The following is a 20,341-nucleotide window of genomic DNA, read 5'->3' as shown; positions in this document are numbered from 1 at the left end:
AATTTTTACTTCCATTGGAGCAGAGACCTATTCCTCCCTAATCTTGATGAGAACTCTTGGATTTTGAGGTAAGCTTCCTGCTGTGATATAGAGTATCTTCAAAACAGAGTGCTTGACGCTCCTCAAATCAGCCAATGGTGAATTCACCACTCAAATACTGATATAAGTTTGGAAAACTTCTTGTCCCCATGTGATGAATATTTTTTGAGAGTCATTCAATTATTTACATGGAGCATGACAGTCATCTCCAAGACATAAAATAATATCATTGCCATATTTATTCATAAATTTTCTCATTCATTAAAATGGCATTAGATTGCCTTAAAATAAAAGATTTGATAATTAGTGATGTTGAACATCTTTTCATGTGTTTGTTAGCCATCTGTATGTCTTCTTTGTAGAAATGTCTGTTTAGTTCTTTGGCCCATTGTTTGATTGGGTCATTTATTTTTCTGGAATTGAGCTGCAGAAAGAATGATTGTTACATATCTGTAATTAATATCTATATCACACTTATATCTGGTGCTAGCTCTACTTACTCTATCTAAATTTATCTCCCAAAGGCAATTTTAGCATAGTCAAACCTAATAGACATTTTAATCCTTGATTTTCATGGACCTTTTGATGGCAGCTGTCTTCAATTGTAACTCTCTTTTCATCTCACACGATGTGTAATTCTCAGAAAATTCCATCCAAAAAAAAAAAAACCAACTTCAACTATCACCCATGTGATAACTACTCTCAGATCATTGTTGACAGCCCAGTTCCCTGACCAGGGTTCCAAATTCATTAAACTCACATTAAATTCATTTCTAATGCCAGACTTGGGCATCCCAGGTAGCACTAGCGGTTAAGAACCTGCCTGCCAAGGCAGGAGATGCAAGAGACATGGATTCAATCCCTGGATCTGGAAGGTCCCCTGGAGTAAGCAATGGCAACTGGCTCCAGTACTTTTGTGCCTGAAAAATTCCATGGACAGAAGAACTGATGGACTGCAGTCCATGGGGTTGCAAAGTGTCAGACATGACTGAACACATAGCACAATGCAAGACTTAACTAAACTATACAATTTCTTGTGTTCTCTTTCAGAAGCATCACTAAATTGTGCCCTAAATGTTCAAGCTATCTGAAATGTTTTCATTCTCACCATCCACTCTTTGATTTATTCAACTCTCTGTGTTTTAGTAATTTTGTATCTATTCCCTCTGACATGATTATCATTCAGATCTTGATCTTTTTTCATATGGATTCTAAATCGTTTCCATACTGCAGGTATTAGTCATCCCTCAACCAGTCCAAAAGGTTAATTCTAAGAAAGAAAGATACACTTTGACTCTGTCACATCACTGCCTAAAATTCTCTGCTGGAACTCTGTCACTGACATCCTACTACTCTAGCCTTCTCTCTCACCTGGGACCTATATATATCTTTAGCTCCAAAAATATTAAATTACTTACAAATTTCCAAATGTTACCACATGTCAAGGCATTTTTATCCTGTTATTCTCTGAGTTTGGCATTCTAATATATGTGGTTAATATCGTGTCATTATCATCTTATAACACTAAATTCCCCTTGAAAAATAATATCAAATGAATTATAGAAGCATGTTGAATATGTTTAATAGTAAACTCAGGCTTTTCTCTGAGTCTCTTTTTCTTGATTTCCAAAATACTCAGTGTATACATCTGTTAAAATTGCTTTTCTCTGTTATCATTATTTTCTTGACCATCTCGCCAAATTTCCTGAGTTCCTTGAAAAAGTGAAAGTCGCTCAGTCATGTCCAACTCTTTGCAAGCCCATGACTATACAGTTTGTGTAATTCTCCAGACCAGAATAGTGGAGTGGGTAGCCTGTCAATTCTCCAGCAGATCTTCCCTACCCAGGGATCGAACTGGGGTCTCCTACATTGCAGGAGGATTCTTTACCAACTGAGCTATCAAGGAAGCCCGAGTTCCTTGAAGTCAAACTTAATTTTTTTGACTTAATTAAGTCAAACTTAATTTTTCACAGTATACCTGTGACTAACACATCAGCTAATAGCTAGTTATACTCCATAAATATTTCTGAACAAGTAAAATGGAGAACATGTTTGAGACAAGCATAGTAGGCCCTCAAGAAAAGCAAAAGTATAATATAAAATGCCCACTTCACTCAGTCTTATAGCATATAATCTGTATATTAAATAGATATATAAATACTTATGTATCAGTCAGTCAGTCAGTTTAGTAGCTCAGCTGTGTCCAACTCTTTGCGATCCCATGGTCTGCAGCACATCAGGCTTCTCTGTCCATCACCAACTGCTGGAGCTTACTCAAACTTATGTCCATTGAGTCAGTGATGCCATCCAACTATCTCATCCTCTGTCTATCGCCTTCTCCTCCTACCTTCAATCTTTCCCAACATCAGGATCTTTCCCAATGAGTCAGTTCTTCGCATCAGGTGGCCAAAGTGTTAGAGTTTCAGCTTCAGCATCAGTCTTTCCAATGAATATTCAGGACTGATTTCCTTTAGGATGGACTGGTTGGATCTCCTTGCAGTCCAAGGGACTCTCAAGAGTCTTCTCCAACACCACAGTTCAAAAGCATCAATTCTTAGGTGCTCAGCTTTCTTTTTAGTCCAACTTTCACATACATACATGACTACTGGAAAAAACATAGCTTTGACTAGACGAAACTTTGTTGGCAAAGTAATGTCTCTGCTTTTTAATATGCTGTCTAGGTTGGTCATAGCCTTTCTTCCAAGGAGCAAGTGTCTTTTAATTTCCTGGCTGCAGTCACCATCTGCAGTGATTTTGGAGCCCAAGAAGATAAACTCTGATACTGGTTCCACTGTTTCCCCATCTATTTGCAATCAACTGATGGGACCGGTTGCCATGGTCTTAGTTTTCTGAATGTTGAGTTTTAAGCCAAGTTTTTCACTCTCCTCATTCACTTTCATCAAGAGGCTCTTTAGTTCTTCTTCACTTTCTGCCATAAGGGTGGTGTCATCTGCATATCTGAGGTTACTGATATTTCTCCCGGCAATCTTGATTCCAGCTTGTGCTTCATTCAGCCTGGCATTTTGCATAGTGTACTCTGCATATAAGTTAAATAAGCAGGGTGACAATATGCAGCCTTGACGTACTCCTTTTCCTATTTGGAAACAGTCTGTTGTTTCATGTCCAGTTCTAACTGTTGCTTCTTGACCTGCATACAGATTTCTCAGAAGGCAAGTCAGGTGGTTTGGCATTCTCAACTCTTGAAGAGTTTTCCACAGTTTGTTGTGATTCACACAGTCAAAGGCTTTGGCATAGTCAATTAAAGCAGAAGTAGATGTTTTTCTGGAACTCTCTTGCTTTTTTGATGATCCAGCAGATGTTGGCAATTTGATCTGTGGTTCCTCTGCCTTTTCTAAATCCAGCTTGAACATATGGAATTTCACAGTTCATATACTGTTGAAGCCTGGCTTGACATATACTTATGTATATTTATATTAATTTTACAATAACACAGATCATAAGGTTGAGAGAGGCATTTTCATACTGTATTTTGTATTTGTATATACATTTGCCTTTATATGTAATATTTATGAATATTAATATTTATATTTAATATTTGCAGCAGAAGTCTTTCCATATGTTTGAAGCAATGTGCTTGCTTTTAAGATTTAAGTCAGTATATGCGAGCACTAAACAGGCTAAAAATGTGTTAATAGCATTGGTTTAACTTTCTAGCAACATGTAGACCAAATTTAAGAAGAATATAATAGCAGAATAAATTGTAAAACCAATCTTCCTGTGATGGTACCTCAGCAACACCCAACCTCTATTGGTACAGATTTATTGTAGTTTCATTAGGCGTTTCCTCATCATTAAGACACACCCAATGGGTGTAAGCCTCCAGAAGCTCATTACTTAAAGCAAGGTGACATTTTATTGTGAAATTAATTGTGAACCTGTTTGAAATTTAAAGTAGGAACATTTTGTACCAGGTTGAGATGGTCTCAAGAAAACAATAACTCTGGTCTACACCTTAAAGGAACTTATTACACATTCTTTTAAAATTTATTTTATGGGCATATAGCTGATTTACAATGTTGTGTTAATTACTGCTGTACAGCAAAGTGATTTAGTTACACACATTTATATATATATATATATATATACATACATATATATATGTTCTTTTTCATATACTTTTCTGTTATGGCTTATCACAGGATATTGGATATATTTCCCTGTGTTCTATAATAGGACCTTGTTTATCCACTTATTTTTAAAATTTAATATTAAATTAAATTGTTTTTAATATTTAAAATGATTTGTGTGTTTAGTAATATAATATTCCATGTTCCTTTTTTTTTCTGAGATGAGACATTTCTTCTTTCATAAAAAATCACAATACATTAGATGAGTATTAGGCCATTTGAGGTTTAATGTACATACATGACAAAAGTACTCTGTTTTTAATAGTTCCAATGATTACAAAGAGAGACCAGAAGAGTAGAAAAGGGCGGCAGAGGATGAGACAGCTAGATAGCATTGCCGATTCAGTGGACATAAATTTGAGCATCTCTGGGAGATAGTGAAAGACAGAGGAACCTGGTGTGCTGCAGTCCACGGAATCGCAAAGAGTTAGACAAGAGTTAGTGACTGAACAACAGCCAGAAGACAGCCTGGAGACATCTGAGAGAGCAAAAGATTGCAATCTCAGGAGCTAAAGTCTGTAAGCGACCACTTATACCTTGGCTTCCTCAACTATAGAATAAGGGTAATTATACCCTTTTTCAGAGGGCTGTGTAGTATAAATGAGATCACACATATCTGAGCACAGTTCAGGACCTAAGTGATAGTGTTTGTGTTCGTTTTTGTCTGTTTTATCAAATTGATTAGAAAGACGTATTAAATATACATAATACAGCTAGAAAAAGTCTTTTTAACTTTTTATTTTGTATTGGAGTTCAGCTGATTAACAATGTTGTGATAGTTTCAGGTGAACTATCAGTCAAGGGACTCAGCCATACATCTACGTGTATCCATTTGCCCCCAGACTCCCCTCGCATCCAGGCTGCCACATAACATCCCTATGCTACACAGTAGGTCTTTGCTGGTTATCTATTTTAAATATAGCTGTGTGTACATGTCCATCCCAAACTCTCTGACTATCCCTTCTCCTCATTCCTCCCATGGGCAACCATAAGTTCATTCTCTAAGTCTATCAGTCTGAGAAAAAAAAAAATTTATTTTAAAAACTCCATTAACTTCTTTGGTTATTCTCTCCAGGAATATTTCTGGCAGTCTATTCTGTGGCCTCTACTGTACTGACTGTTACTGAAAATGTGAAAACAACAAGTCAATTCCTGCCCTGAAAGTAGTTTACAACTAGTGGGGGACAACAAATAATAAATGATGACTTGCACTGGAACCATGAGCTCCTTGAGGATGGGGACTGCAGGCTTCCATTTAACACACCATCTGGCAGAGCACATGCTCCAAAAATATCTGTCATTATGAAAGCAATTTCATATTTTAAGGTACGGGGAACTAATTTTGGTTTACTTATGATTTAATTTGAATTTTATGCTAACTAAAATTGCCTTTTTGTGGGCTATCAAACATACATTGTACCGCTACTTTAATTAAAGGAAAGAGTGCATTTACCAGAAGTAAAGAATGTTCACTGGTAGCTCAGACAGTAAGGCATCTGCCTACAATGTGGGAGACCCAGGTTTGATCCCTGGGTCAGGAAGATCCCCTGGAGAAAGAAATGGCAACCCACTCCAGTACTCTTGCCTGGAAAATCCCATGGGTGGAGGAGCCTGGTAGACTACAGTCCATGGGGTCGCCGAAGAGTCAGACATGACTGAGTGACTTTACTTTCACTTTTATTTTTACAAAGAATGTTCATGTTAAAAATAAAAAGTAAAATGCCTCCCTTCCTGGGTCACTAATGTTGGTCCTCCTTCAATGATGACTCCCTGCCCATGTGTCATACTGGTCATACTGACTTGCTGTATATATGCTTTTCTATTTTTATGAAAACTTGAAGGAATGTAAACCTGACTTGTTTGATGTTCTATGTTCTGACAAGGTCTAAAACTGTGCTGAAAACCATGCTTCTCCAGAGCAGTTCCTCAGGGTTACCTGAGAGGCTGTCTTCCAAACTATAGCCCTCAGTTTGACTCAAATAAAACTCTTTTGTATTCCTATTATAATCAATTATAGATTGATTATTTTTGTCAACAGTTGAAAGAAGGAAATGGAAAGGAAGAGAAGGATAAGCAGGAGGATAAGAGGGTGAGAGCAACTGTCAGAGAAGGTATGAAGAAAACACATTAAATGTGAACAAGTATTTCAAATAGTTTGGGAAGAAGAGGTGATCTTTGAGCTTTAAAACATGAAGTGAAGGACTTCCCTGGTGGTCCAGTGGTTAAGAATCCAGCTGCCAATGCAGGGGACATGGGCTCAAAAATCCCTGATCCAGGAAGATCTGACATACCACAGAACAACTAAGCCTCTGCACCACTACTACTGAGGCTCACACTCCCAGAGCCTGTACTCCACAACAAAAGAATAGCCCCTGCTCTCCACAACTAAAGGAAGCCTGAGAGCAACAGTGAAGACCCAGTGCAGCCAAAAATCAATCAATAAATAAACATAAGGAAAAAAAAGATGAAGTGAAGAAATAGAAGAAAGCTATCTTGGGTTTAGGGAACATGTGTGATGTTGAAAAATCAGAAATTAGCACAAGTGGCCTGGAGAAGTTCTGTTGGATGTGAGTCCAGGTCCAAGGAGTGGAAAGAGTGATGAATTTGGTGAGATTCCAGGTTGGAAGGCGACACTGATAGCTCAGTTGGTAAAGAATCTGCCGGCAATGCAGGAGACCTGGGTTTGATCCCTGGCTTGGGAAGATCCTCTGGCGAAGGAAAAAGCTACCCACTCCAGCATTCTGGCCTGGAGAATCCCACGGACTATACAGTTAATGGGTCTCAAACAGTCAGACACGACTGAGCGACTTTCACTTTCTCAGGTTAGAAAGATGGTGTTGGGATAAAACTGTGAAGATCCTGATAGTCAAGCATGGATTTTGTAGAGATAAGAGGGTTTTCTCTTAGATAATGGAAAGCAAGAAAAATGTGTTATTGGAGGAGAACCATGCTTGCTTTGTTTTAAGAAAAACCATCAGGGTTCTTTGTGATAGATGAGTTACAAAGAGTGGTGACAGAAAGGCCACTTAGGAGGATAGGGCATGAATTCAAACAAATTATGATCAGCCAGGCTGGATTTGGATAAAAGTATGTAAGAGGCAAAGGTTTTGGAGAGAGTTACTTTCCCCCTTTAGCAGAAGCATCTCCCTCTTCATCCACCCCAGGGACCATGCACACTCCTTCTCAATTCCTTCTGGCTGCCCACTGCAGGGTTTGAAAAATCCACCTATCCTGGTCCCATGATCCAGGAAATGAGTCATCATTCAGGCAAAACTTAACAGGCTGAAACTGGCATCAAAGCTCGTGATAAACAGGAAACCTGCATATGGATAAGCATGGAAATAAAAGAAAATGAGAAAAGTCACTAAACTGAAAAGCAGGCAATAAAGTGAATGAACAAGAAAACACCAGGAGAAAACATGAAATTTCTGATGAAGATACAGCAAATATTCATGCAGTAGGAAAGCACCCAAGTGGCTAAAGATAAATAAAGATTAAAAGAAAAATAGGAAATCCACAAACTTTGGATAATCAGACAATAAGTGCATAGCACCAATGACAGATCTTAATGACCGATAGCCCCTATATGCTTCAGTCTGACTTACTTTATTTGCTTCCTTCTGGTATAAGTGTCTCTGTCATTCTTTTTTTTTTCCCCCATTTATTTTTATTAGTTGGAGGCTAATTACTTTACAATATTGTAGTGGTTTTTGTCATACATTGACATGAATCAGCCATGGATTTACATGTATTCCCCATCCCAATTCCCACTCTCACCTCCCTCTCCACCCGATTCCTCTGGGTCTTCCCAGTGCACCAGGCCCGAGCACTTGTCTCATGCATCCAGCCTGGGCTGGTGATCTGTTTCACCCTAGATAATATACATGTTTCGATGCTGTTCTCTCGAAACATCCCACGCTTGCCTTCTCCCACAGAGTCCAAAATTCGGTTCTGTACATCTGTGTCTCTTTTTCTGTTTTGCATATAGGGTTATTGTTACCATCTTTCTAAATTCCATATATTTGCGTTAGTATACTGTATTGGTCTTTATCTTTCTGGCTTACTTCACTCTGTATAATGGGCTCCAGTTTCATCCATCTCATTAGAACTGATTCAAATCAATTCTTTTTAATGGCTGAGTAATATTCCATGGTGTATATGTACCACAGCTTCCTTATCCATTTCATCTGCTGATGGGCATCTAGGTTGCTTCCATGTCCTGGGTATTATAAACAGTGCTGCGATGAACACTGGGTGCATGTGTCTCTTTCAGATCTGGTTTCCTCGGTGTGTATGCCCAGAAGTGGGATTGCTGGGTCATATGGCAGTTCTATTTCCAGTTTTTTAAGAAATCTCCACACTGTTCTCCATAGTGGCTGTACTAGTTTGCATTCCCACCAACAGTGTAAGAGGGTTCCCTTTTCTCCACACCCTCTCCAGCATTTATTGCTTGTAGACTTTTGGATAGCAGCCATCCCGACTGGTGTGTAATGGTACCTCATTGTGGTTTTGATTTGCATTTCTCTGATAATGAGTGATGTTGAGCATCTTTTCATGTGTTTGTTAGCCATCTGTATGTCTTCTTTGGAGAAATGTCTGTTTAGTTCTTTGGCCCATTTTTTGATTGGGTCATTTATTTTTCTGGAATTGAGCTGCAGGAGTTGCTTGTCTATTTTTGAGATTAATCCTTTGTCTGTTGCTTCGTTTGCTATTATTTTCTCCCAATCTGAGGGCTGTCTTCTCACCTTGCTTATAGTTTCCTTTGTTGTGCAAAAGCTTTTAAGTTTAATTAGGTCCCATTTGTTTATTTTTGCTTTTATTTCCAATATTCTGGGAGGTGGGTCATAGAGGATCCTGCTGTGATTCATGTCGGAGAGTGTTTTGCCTATGTTCTCCTCTAGGAGTTTTATAGTTTCTGGTCTTACATTTAGATCTTTAATCCATTTTGAGTTTATTTTTGTGTATGGTGTTAGAAAGTGTTCTAGTTTCATTCTTTTACAAGTGGTTGACCAGTTTTCCCAGCACCACTTGTTAAAGAGGTTGTCTTTTTTCCATTGTATATTCTTGCCTCCTTTGTTGAAGATAAGGTGTCCATAGGTTCGTGGATTTATCTCTGGGCTTTCTAGTCTGTTCCATTGATCTATATTTCTGTGTTTGTGCCAGTACCATACTGTCTTGATGACTGTGGCTTTGTAGTATAGTCTGAAGACAGGCAAGTTGATTCCTCCAGTTCCATTCTTCTTTCTCAAGATTACTTTGGCTATTCGAGGTTTTTTGTATTTCCATACAGATTGTAAAATTATTTGTTCTAGTTCTGTGAAGAATACCATTGGTAGCTTGATAGGGATTGCATTGAATCTATAGATTGCTTTGGATAGTATAGCCATTTTGACAATATTGATGCTTCCAACCCACGAACACTGTATGTTTCTCCATCTGTGTGTGTCCTCTTTGATTTCTTTCATCAGTGTTTTATAGTTTTCTATATATAGGTCCTTTGTTTCTTTAGGTAGATATACTCCTAAGTATTTTATTCTTTTTGTTGCAATGGTGAATGGTATTGTTTCCTTAATTTCTCTTTCTGTTTTTTCATTGTTAGTGTATAGGAATGCAAGGGATTTCTGCGTGTTAATTTTATATCCTGCAACTTTACTACATTCGTTGATTAGCTCTAGTAATTTTCTGGTAGAGTCTTTAGGGTTTTCTATGTAGAGGATCATGTCATCTGCAAACAGCGAGAGTTTCACTTCTTCTTTTCCTATCTGGATTCCTTTTACTTCTTTTTCTGCTCTGATTGCTGTGGCCAAAACTTCCAAAACTACATTGAATAGTAGTGGTGAGAGTGGGCACCCTTGTCTTGTTCCTGATTTCAGGGGAATACTTTCAATTTTTCACCATTGAGGGTGATGCTTGCTGTGGGTTTGTCGCATATAGCTTTTATTATGTTGAGGTATGTTCCTTCTATTCCTGCTTTCTGGAGAGTTTTAATCATAAATGGATGTTGAATTTTGTCAAAGGCTTTTTCTGCATCTATTGAAATAATCATATGGTTTTTATCTTTCAATTTGTTAATGTGGTGTATTACACTGATTGATTCGTGGATATTAAAGAATCCTTGCATTCCTTGGATAAAGCCCACTTGGTCATGATGTATGATTTTTTTAATATGTTGTTGGATTCTGTTTGCTAGAATTTTGTTAAGGATTTTTGCATCTATGTTCATCAGTGATATTGGCCTGTAGTTTTCTTTTTCTGTGGCATCTTTGTCTGGTTTTGGAATTAGGGTGATGGTGGCCTCATAGAATAAGTTTGGAAGTTTACCTTCTTCTGCAATTTTCTGGAAGAGTTTGAGTAAGATAGGTGTTAGCTCTTCTCTGAATTTTTGGTAGAATTCAGCTGTGAAGCCATCTGGTCCTGGGCTTTTTTTTCCTGGAAGTTTTCTGATTATGGTTTCGATTTCCTTGCTTGTGATGGGTGTGTTAAGATCTTCTATTCCTTTCTGCTTCAGCTTTGGAAAGTTATACTTTTCTAAGAATTTGTCCATTTCTTCCAAGTTGTCCATTTTATTGGCATAGAGCTGCTGGTAGTAGTCTCTTATGATCCTTTGTATTTCAGTGTTGTCTGTTGTGATCTCTCCATTTTCATTTCTAATTTTGTTAATTTGGTTCTTCTCCCTTTGTTTCTTAATGAGTCTTGCTAACGGTTTGTCAATTTTGTTTATTTTTTCAAAAAACCAGCTTTTCACTTTGTTGATTTTTGCTATGGTCTCCTTAGTTTCTTTTGCATTTATTTCTACCCTAATTTTTGAGATTTCTTTCCTTCTACTAACCCTGGGGTTCTTCATTTCTTCCTTCTCTAGTTGCTTTAGGTGTAGAGTTAGGCTATTTATTTGACTTTTTTCTTGTTTCTTGAGGTAAGCGTGTAACGCTATGAATCTTCCCCTTAGCACTGCTTTTACAGTGTCCCATAGGTTTTGGGTTGCTGTGTTTTCATTTTCATTCCTTTCCATGCATATTTTGATTTCTTGTTTGATTTCTTCTATGATTTGTTGGTTATTCAGAAGCGTGTTATTTAGCCTCCATATGTTTGAGTTTTTAATATTTTTTTTCCTGTAATTGAGATCTAATCTTACTGCACTGTGGTCAGAAAAGATGACTGGAATGATTTCAATTTTTTGAATTTACCAAGGCTAGATTTATGGCCAAGGATGTGATCTATTCTGGAGAAGGTTCCGTGTGCACTTGAGAAAAAGTTGAAGTTGATTGTTCTGGGGTGAAATGTCCTGTAGATATCAATTAGGTCTAGCTTGTCCATTGTGTCATTTAAAGTTTGTGTTTCCTTGTTAATTTTCTGTTTAGTTGATCTATCCATAGGTGTGAATGGGGTATTAAAGTCTCCCACTATTATTGTGTTACTATTAATTTCCTCTTTCATACTCGTTAGCATTTGCCTTACATATTGTGGTGCTCCTATGTTGGGTGCATATATATTTATAATTGTTATATCTTCTTCTTGGATTGATCCTTTGATCATTATGTAGTGTCCTTCTTTGTCTCTTTTCACAGCCTTTATTTTAAAGTCTATTTTATCTGATATGAGTATTGTGACTCCTGCTTTCTTTTGGTCTCCGTTTGTTTGAAATATTTTTTTCCAGCCCTTCACTTTTAATCTGTATGTGTCTCTTGTTTTGAGGTGGGTCTCTTGTAGACAGCATATATAGGGGTCTTGCTTTTGTATCCATTCAGCCAGTCTTTGTCTTTTGGTTGGGGCATTCAACCCATTTACATTTAAGGTAATTATTGATAGGTATGGTCCCTTTGCCATTTACTTTGTTGTTTTGGGTTCGCGTTTATACAACTTTCTGTGTTTCCTGTCTAGAGAAGATCCTTTAACATTTGTTGAAGAGCTGGTTTGGTGGTACTGAATTCTCTCAGCTTTTGCTTGTCTGTAAAGCTTTTGAATTCTCTTTCATATCTGAATGAAATCCTTGCTGGGTACAGTAATCTGGGTTGTAGGTTATTCTCTTTCATTACTTGAAGTATGTCCTGCCATTCCCTTCTGGCCTGAAGGGTTTCTATTGATAGATCAGCTGTTATCCTTGTGGGAATCCCTTTGTGTGTTATTTGTTGTTTCTCCCTTGCTGCTTTTAATATTTGTTCTTTGTGTTTGATCTTCATTAATTTGATTAATATGTGTCTTGGGGTGTTTCACCTTGGGTTTATCCTGTTTGGGACTCTCTGGGTTTCTTGGACTTGGGTGGCTATTTCCTTCCCCATTTTAGGGAAGTTTTCAGCTATTATCTCCTTGAGTATCTTCTCATGGCCTTTCTTTTTGTCTTCTTCTTCTGGGACTCCTATGATTCAAATGTTGGGGCATTTCACATTGTCCCAGAGGTCCCTGAGGTTGTCCTCATTTCTTTTGATTCTTTTTTCTTTTTTCCTCTCTGCTTCATTTATTTCCACCATTTTACCTTCTACCTCACTTATCCTATCTTCTCCGTTATTCTACTGTTGGTTCCCTCCAGAGTGTTTTTGATCTCATTTATTACATTATTCATTTTAATTGACTCTTTTTTATTTCTTCTAAGTCCTTATTAAACATTTCTTGTATCTTATCAATCTTTGTCTCCAGGCTATTTTCTGTAACTCCATTTTGTTTTCAAGATTTTGGATCATTTTTATTATCATTATTCTAAATCCTTTTTTAGGTAGATTCCCTATCTCCTCCTCTTTTGTTTGACTTGGTGGGCATTTTTCATGTTCCTTTACCTGTTGGGTATTTCTCTGCCTTTTCATCTTGTTTAGATTGCTGTGTCTGGAGTGGGCTTTCTGTATTCTGGTGGTCTGTGTTTCCTTTTTATTGTGGAGGTTTCACCCAGTGGGTGGGGTTGGACGATTGTCTTGTCAAGGTTTCCTGGTTAGGGAAGCTTGCGTCGGTATTCTGGTGCGTGGAACTGGATTTCTTCTCTCTGGAGTGCAATGGAGTGTCCAGTAATGAGTTTTGAGATGGGTCTATGTGTTAGGTGTGACTTTGGGCAGCCTGTATGTTGAGGGTCAGGGCTATGTTCCTGCGTTGCTGGAGAATTTGCATGGTATGTCTTGCTCTGGAACTTATTGACTCTTGGGTGGTGGTTGGTGTCAGTGTAGGTACGGAGGCTTTTGGATGGTCTCTTATTACTTAATGTTCCATGTAGTCAGGAGTTTTCTAGTATTCTCAGGTTTTGGGCTTAAGTCTCCTGCCTCTGGATTTCAATTTTATTCTTCCAGTAGTCTCAAGACTTCTCCAACTATACAGCACTGATAATAAAACTTCTAGGTTAATGGTGAAAAGATTCTCCCCACTGAGGGACACCCAGAGAGGTTCACAGAGTTACATGAAGAAGAGGAGAAGGAGGAGGGAGATAGAGATGAGCAGGAGGAGAACAAGGGGGACTCAAGAGGAGAGAGACAGATCTACACAGTTCTCTGTTCCCAAAGTGTTCTCCGTAGCCCAGACACCCACAGAGATTCACAGAATTGGATTGGGAAGAGAAGGTGAAAGGAGGAAATAGAGGTGCTCTGAGGTAGAAAACGGAGAGTCAAAAGTGGGAGAGAGTAATCAACACACTCCTGAGTAAAAATGGGTACTGAATACTGGATTCTTAAATGTCCAAAATTGATATCAAATACTGAAAAACAAGGATTAAAAATCTAGAGTAGAGGTTAGACTCTTAAAAATACAATATTAAAAACAAAAACAAAAAAATTTAGAAATATATATGAAGTTCAGTTTAAAAATATGGCTTCTCTTTTTTTTTTGCAAGGTTATAGTGAAATGAAAATGAAAATTAAGGAGTAATAGAGGACTTTAAAAGAAAATAAGAGAAAAAATAAAACAAGAAAAAAAAAATTTTCCTAATTTAAAAAAATAGTAAAAATATATGAAAATGCAAATGAAAGTTAAGGAGTAATGGGGGAGTAATAGGGAATTTTAAAAGAAAATAAAAGAGAAAAAATTAAAAAAGAAATAAAAGAAAAAAAATATTTTTAATTAAAAAAAAAGTAAAAATATATCTAGGAATTTCTCTGGAGCTGTTGCAGTCAGTGTGGGTTCGGTTCAGTTTCAGATAGCACCTCGTTCCAGCTTACACTTCTCAATATCTATAGGCCTTTTCCGGTGTAGTCGGTGTTATCTGCAGGGATTTTAATCTGTTGCACCGGTTCCTTCTGAAGCGGTTCCCTTTGTTTATTTGGCTTCTGTTTGCCGGTGTCTTCAGTGTCTAATTTCCGCCCTGACACAGGCGGGCGGATGTGGTCTCTTTAGGTTTGCTTGTTCAGTTGCGCTGCGGGGAGGGAGGGGCGCTGCAGACAGATATCACTGTGTGTGAGGAGCACTCGCAGTGTTCCTGCCACACTGGGTTTGCCCCCGCTCATGGGTGTGTGCTCTCCCCATGTACACTGCTCAGGCTCCCTGCTGCTCTATATGGAGCGGGCCCTGCATTGCATGCGGTTCCAGTTTTTGGGTATTCCACAAAAGCACGGACTTGGTTGGGCCTGCGTTTTGTGCCTTCCCCGGCCCGAGCAGCTCAGGCAGCCAGGAGCTTGACGGGTGCACTCTCCCCGGGTGCGGTGCGCCTTCTCCCCTCCGCGGTCCCAGCCTCAGTTTCTGCGCCCACCGGTCAGGTGCGTGAGCCTGTGTCTATTCTTGGGAGCTGGCCTCTAGCCGCGACCCTCCCGGTGGATGTCGACCATCCAGAATCTCAGGAAGTCTTTGGTTAGAAACTGGAGGCCTTTTGCAGTGTGGTAGGGGGTGCCGTCTCTGGGGCCGAGTTTGCCCCTTTCCCCTCCCCCCCTGCCTCCTGCCTCCAGCGGGGATGGGCCGGTCCGCAGCCGGCTAGCTCTTCTCTGGAATTGCTCAGTCCCTTTGTTCTGCAAACTGCCGGCAGAGTGTTCGGGCCGGTTAATTTTCTCTCTCTTGTGATCCCACAGTTTAAGTTGCTATCTCAGGTTAGCTCCCTCCGATTGCCCTCAGGGCATTCCGGCCTGGTCCTTACTCTAAGCAATGCCGCCAGCTTCTCTCCGTTCCTCCCCCACTTGCTGGTGGCGGATGCGGGCATCTGGGGTACTTTTCTGCTGGGAGTTGCTTTTAGGCATGTAATCTGTGGGTTTTATTTATTTTTCCTCCCATTTAGGTTGCCCTCCGAAATTTGAAAACTTTTTCCAGACCCGCCAGTGAGAGGGTTTCCTGGTGTTTGGAAACTTCCTCTACTAAGACTCCCTTCCCGGGATGGGTCTCTGTCCCTAGCTCTTTTTTCTCTCTTTTTATCTTCTATCTTTTGTTCTACCTTCTTTCAAAGACAATGGGCTGCTTTTCTGGGCACCTGATGTCATCTGTTAGCGGTCAGAAGTTGTTTTGTGAAGTTTGCTCAGCGTTCAAATGTTCTTTCGATGAATTTGTAGGGGAGAAAGTGGTCTCCCCGTCCTATTCCTCTGCCATCTTGGCTCCTCCCCTCTGTCATTCTTATAATGCACACGTTGTGTGTGTGTGTGTGCACACTCAGTCATGCCCTACTCTTTGTGACCCCATGGCTGTAGACTCCCAAGGTCCTCTGTCCATGCTATTTTCCAGGCAAAAATACTGGAGTGCATTGCCATTTCCTCCTCCAGAGGATCTTCTCAACCCACGGATAGACCCCCTGTCTCCTGCATTGACAGGCAGATTTTTTACCACTGGTCCACCTGGGAAAACAACAAAATCCGTTTCGAGGAATAGACTGGAACACTTTATCCTGTTTCCCTGATTGTCTCCATTGTCCTGCAGGTCTTTGCTCTGAAGCTAGGCCTTCAATACTGTTTGTCTCTCTAGCTTTTGGTGCCAGGTATTTTTCACCTTCCTGTAGGACTTTCACATCCAGGAAGGTCTCCCTATAAAATTGATATCGCATGACTTTCCACTGGATGAGCTCCCTTTCCAGCCTACTTTTATGCCTTCACTTGGAAAGTTCTAGAAGGGCAAAGCTAAGTGGTGAATCTGGGATCAAGAATGTATCTGGCTTGGATGAAGGAGTGGACCTTCCAAAATGAAACCATTCATTAAGCGGATCCAGGCAGCTCAGACTATTGCTGCTACTTGGAACAATTTGCCCTTGTTTTTGTTTGTTGTTTTGCTTGGCATGTTTTAGATGATGCTACATACAAGCCAATATCTTTAATGATAAACCCATTTAATATGCTGATTTGTAATAACCCTAGAAAACATTTTATAAGCCAGATGAAAGGAATGACGTTTGGATGAGTGGAAAATGGAAATTCAGTTCCTAGTATCCTGTCTTCCACCACCCATGCGAACATCCAAATTCCTGAGGCCTGAATGCCTGCCATTGAGCACTGACATCTTAGAATAAAATGACCCCAACTCTTTTTTTTTTTTTCTTTTTCTGCATAGTCAGTGTGTCTTCTGCAATATGATCCTTAGTGCAAACTTTGGAAGCACATATACTAAAATTGCCATATGAAAGTAGCTGTTAACCTAAACACAGAGGATTATACCAGAAATTCTATATATATAAGCATTATACTTGCCAAAGATGATATATCAAAGTTGGTTTATGTGAGAAACCAGCCACCTCTATCATGGTTGAAACAAATTATACCCCCCAAACACACTCTATATCAAAAGGCAAGAAACAATTACAATAAGAATGATCATTTTCAAAAAATCCCACTATTGCAAAGTATTGCACTGTTTTTAAAAATACATTGCCTCATTTAATCTTCTTGATATTCTATGAAGTGGGCATTAAGACTCCATTTTTATAGACATGACAATGAAGGTTTTTAATGAAGTTAGCATACTGAAGATAATAGCAAGAACACATACTTAAACACATATATTTAATTATATGTGTTTAAAGCAAGATGTAGTTATGAAAATAATAAAACTTAAAAATTGTGCATGTAGATCAGCCTTTCATTTATTCAAGTTCATGGTGATAGTCATAGCTCTCCTAGGCCAAGAGTAAACTGTCAACAGATTGTCTTTCAAAAGAGAACTAAAATGCTAATGTTTTACTTTCTCTTGTTTATCAACTTGAAAAAAAAATGAAGAAGACTAAAATATTGAGTCATTTCAGTATTAGAAGGTTATTCTTCTCAATTATGGATTCTTATTATTTATAGTTAAGTCATTCTTTTTAACAAAAGATTTATTGAATTCCTCCCATGTAGCACCCATTAGTATATACCCTGAAGATGCAATAGGTAACAAGGAACTCCATATCCCCTTTGTCATGGAGCTTACATTCTAATTCAGGACATGTGCCTAAACTGAAATTCCAAATCAGGATCAGTGATATACAGGTCATAAAGGACTTAGGGAAAGTGAAAGTGTTAGTCACTCAGTTGTGTCCAACTCTGTGACCCCACAGCCTAGTTGTAGCCCACTAGGCTCCTCTGACCATGGGATTCTCCAGGCAAGAATATCAGATTGCAGTAGTCATTCTCTTCTCCAGGGGATCTTCCAGATTCAGGGGTTGCTTAGGGAAAGAATTAAAGGATGAGCTGGTGTCAGGAAAGATACCTCTGATCAAGTTTAGTGAACCTCAGATATTTTGGTCTATCCAGCCAGATTTGTGAGCTATTTATTCTTGGTGCTGAAAAATTTTGGATAGACCATTTGCCAAGGTACCTGTTCCACCTACCATGAAGATAGGATGGGATCTCTTCCCCTGTAACACTCATTAGCTTGGGTATGAGCACCTAAGCCCAAAGAGGGCAATCAGAATCAGATACCTTAATAGAGAAAAAGTTCCCATCTCATGGAGTTGGTAAACTTGTGAAAAGCAGGCTGCGGTCATGTTTACAACCCTGAACTAATTTGTTTAAGAAATAAACAGAAGAAGAGGAAATCTTCAATACCATTGCTGGTTGTGACTAAGGCCACAATCACCTCTGTGCCTTCCAGGTCGAGGTCAATACATGGCCCCTCAATTGATTAAGTTACTTAGTTCTTGTCATGGGTTCCCGTATCATTATTCATGAAAGAGTCATGAATTCTTCACAGGTGAGATTTCAGCTTTGGCAAGAATGACCCAAAAGAAAGAATTGGGAAGAATATGAACAAAACAGCATCTGTGGCAGTGGAAATGGTAGGTGAAAGTTTCCTGGGATAGAAAATAATTTTAATTTCTCCAGGAACTAATAGCTATATCACCCATTAAGAGAAGAATGAGCAACAATGTCTATTGTGATTATATCAAAATTATAGCAAAAATCAATGTCAGATTGGAATCCCTCACCAATTAAAAAAAGAAATTCTTTAATTAAAGAAATAAAGGGTAGGAGAGAAGAAAGGAAGAGACAGAACTGTCAACTGTAAACACTTGCTTTCATAGAAAAAATTTGAAAAAAATATATAGACCACCCATCAGAACAAACTAAAGGGTTTTACATGAATTCTGAGGAAAAGATCAATATGAAGAAGTGTTTTACACACCAGCAATAACCCATTAGAAAATGCAATAATATAAAAAGAGTTTATGTGTGATAGTAGCAACAAACATGGTGTTTCTAGAGGAAAAAATTATTAAAAGAAATGTAAAACTGCTATACAGAAAAATTATAAAATCTCACAGATGGACATAAATAAAATTTAGATAATTCAAGAAAGACATTAATAGAGTGGGAAGATTTAATGTTATATATATTTCAATTTCTCCTCACTATATCTACAAATCAAATGTAACTCCAATCAAAATTTCCAGGGAATTATTCATGAAGCTACTGTAAGAGGGTGAAAAATGTTCCCTGGACCCTCTTAGAGTGTTAGACTGGGCCTGAGAAGACAAATTCACAGAAGAAAAATATTAATATATAGATATTTCCATGTACATCACAGCCCCATAAGAAAATAAAGACCCAAAGTAGGAGCAGCAAGACCCAAACGTTTATATATTCAGTTCAGTTCAGTCCAGTTCAGTCGCTCAGTCGTGTCTGGCTCTTTGTGACCCCATGGACTGTAGCACACCAGGCCTCCCTGTCCATCACCAACTCCTGGAGTATCCCCAAACCCATGTCCACTGAGTCGGTGATGCCATCCAACCATCTCAGCCTCTGTCATCCCCTTCTCCTCCTGCCCTCAATCTCTCCCAGCATCAGGGTCTTTTCTAATGAGTCAGCTCTTCGCATCAGGTGACCAAAGTATTGGAGTTTCAGCTTCAACATCAGTCCTACCAATGAACACCCAGGACTGATCTCCTTTAGGATGGACTGGCTGGATCTCCTTGCTGTCCAAGGGACTCTCAAGAGTCTTCACCAACACCACAGTTCAAAAGCATCAATTCTTTGGCGCTTAGCTTTCTTTATAGTCCAACTCTCACATCTATACATGACCACTGGGAGAACCATAGCCTTGATTAGACGGACCTTTGTGGACAAAATAGTGTCTCTGCTTTTTAAAATGTTGTTTAGGTTAGTCATAACTTTCCTTCCAAGGAGTAAGCATCTTTTAATTTCATGGCTGCAGTCACCATCTGCAGTGATTTTGGAGCCCAGAAAAATAAAGTCAGCCACTGTCTCCACTGTTTCCCCATCTATTTGCCATGAAGTATTAAACAAAGAGTAGCAGCCCACTCCCCCAAAAGTAGCTAAAATGTATAGGAAGGTTAATGAAAGATAAGAATTATGTTTCAAAGTCTATTTGCACAGATTTTTCTCGAGCTCAATTCAGCTTCTCTGGTGATAAGAATGTTTCTTTTCTCCTGTAACAGAGAAGGTAAACCTCATATCAGAGTTTTAGCTCCCAGTTTCAGGCAGAAAGAGGGGGAACTACTTTTGGTAACTGCTGTTTTTCAAGTGCCTTTAGCTCAAAATAATCCTGATGCCAAGTGGCATATTTTAGGATAGTATTTTCTACCACCTTCACTACCTAAGCTAATTCTAAAATGCATTTGGAAAAGTTCAAGTCCAAAGACACCCACGGCAATTTTGACACCAAGGTAGGCCAATTAAGTCTATCCAAAAGCTTTTCTTCAGCATCTTGTTCAAAAGTGATCTATGACTAAGGCCTTCAGCTTATGAGAAATGCAGAAGCTCAAGCCCTGCCCACACCTACCAAACTAGAATCCACACTTTAACAAAATCCCAGGTGATTTGAATTCAAATGAAAGCTTTCAACAC

This window comes from Dama dama, chromosome 29 (genome assembly GCF_033118175.1).
Source record: "Dama dama isolate Ldn47 chromosome 29, ASM3311817v1, whole genome shotgun sequence".
Lineage (NCBI taxonomy): Eukaryota > Metazoa > Chordata > Mammalia > Artiodactyla > Cervidae > Dama > Dama dama.
This window is presented reverse-complemented; position numbering follows the sequence as displayed.